General features: G+C 37.3%; 1 non-coding gene across 1 annotated transcript; it reads right to left on the minus strand.

The window, feature by feature from the left end:
* Nucleotides 1–990: 990 nt before the first annotated feature.
* On the minus strand, nt 991–1,097 carry LOC126007449 (U6 spliceosomal RNA). The gene has a single exon (XR_007495021.1). It is a non-coding gene; the product is annotated as a U6 spliceosomal RNA (small nuclear RNA).
* Nucleotides 1,098–1,922: the final 825 nt, after the last annotated feature.

The raw sequence follows: 1,922 nt of genomic DNA on the forward strand, positions 1-1,922 counted from the left end.
CTATTGCTTTGTAGTACAGTTTAAAGTTGGGGAAAGTAATTCCTCCCATATTCTTTTTCCCAATGATTGCTTTAGCTATGCTAGGGTGTTTATTGTTCCAAATGAATTTCAAAAGTGCCTGGTCCACTTCTTTGAAGAATGTCATGGGTATCTTTAGAGGGATCGCATTAAATCTGTACAATGCTTTGGGGAGTATTGCCATTTTGATGATGTTAATCCTGCCAATCCATGAGCAGGGTATGTGCTTCCATTTCCGCGTGTCCTGTCTTATTTCTTGGAGCAGGGTTTTATAGTTTTCTTTGTATAGGTCCTTCACATTTTTAGTCAAGTTGATTCCAAGATATTTGAGTTTGTGTGGCACTATTGTGAATGGGGTTGTTTTCTTAATGTCCATTTCTTCCTTATTACTATTGGTGTATAGAAAGGCCATTAATTTTATGTGTTAATTTTGTAGCCTGCCACCTTGCTATATGAGTCTATTGTTTCTAGAAGCTTTTTTACAAACCTCAGAATCAAGCCAAACTTCTACAGAAAGATGGCCCAAAATTCCATGACAATAATCTCTCTCAATGTCAACAAGCCAAAAATACCAATTAAGAATACAGAGTGGCAAAATTGATTAGAAATTGAACCCAAGAAGCACAGTTGAATAGTCAGAACAAACAGACACTTAAATTCAATGGCTGAAAGACAGTTCTTTAAGCAAACAACTCCCTCAAAAAAAGCTGTAGTAAGGGCCCAGAGAGGTGGCACAAGCTGCCTTGCACATGCTAATCTAGCTCAGACCACAGTTCCATTGCCCTGCATCCCATATGGTCTCCCAACTCAGAGGGGTTACTCAAAGTAACCCCTGAGTGTCACAGGTTGTGGCCCCAAAACAAAACAACAACAAAAGGCTGTAGTGGGCATATTATTACCAGATAACATAGACTACAATCTGAAAAAGGTTTTAAGAGATAAAGAAGGTAATTTCTTTTATTTTTTTATTTTTAAAAAATGGAATGCTTCACGAATTTACGTGTCATTCTTGCGTAGGGGACATGCTAATAATCTCTGTATTATTGTAATTTTAGTATATGTGCTGCCAAAGCAAGCACAGATGGTAATTTTTAACAATAAATAGATATGTACATCTGAGTGAAAAAAACATGATTTCCTAGACATAATGCACCTGAGAAGGGGACCAGCAAAATACTTAAAACAGATACTATATATTTAAGAAAACAATGATAGTGAACAATTGGTAGTTGGAAATTTCAACATGTACTCCGTCGTCCTTGTTAGATTAACCAAGGACTAAAACTCAGAAGAGAAGTACTGTCTTTGAGGGAGGAAAATGGAAGATATGGAGTTTGATGCGGAGAAGATATGGATATATAGGACTTTTATGTCCCAAAAGCTGAATGCACATTTTGTTCCAATGATTGCCATGGGGACATTGTTCAAGATAGACCAAATTGCCAAACCACAAATCATACCTTTATAAGGTCAAGGATAACAGAATTCATAACAACTATCTTCTTAGATCATGATGCAATGAAAACATAAGTTAATCACAAACAGAGAACAGCTCAAATACGTGAAAATGTAAACAGCTCAGTACTGAACGAAACAGTGGTCAGAGAAGAAATCAAAAAATTATTTAAATATATGGAGAATGGAGAACATAAGCTACCTGAACCTTGTGGGATATTCAAAAAAGTGATGGTGGTTATCATGTGGGGTGTGGTTTCATATAAAAAATACTAAATCAAAAATTTAAAAAATTGGGGCAGGAGAGATAGCATGGAGGTAAGGCGTTTGCCTTTTCATGCAGGAGGTCACTGGTTTCAAATCCTGGCATCCCATAATGGTCCGGCCTCGCGTCCCGGCCAGAAGCAATTTTCTGAGCCATGGAGCCCAGGAATAAAACCACTGAGCAA

The sequence above is a fragment of the Suncus etruscus genome, chromosome 4 (assembly GCF_024139225.1).
Source record: "Suncus etruscus isolate mSunEtr1 chromosome 4, mSunEtr1.pri.cur, whole genome shotgun sequence".
Classification (NCBI taxonomy): Eukaryota; Metazoa; Chordata; class Mammalia; order Eulipotyphla; family Soricidae; genus Suncus; species Suncus etruscus.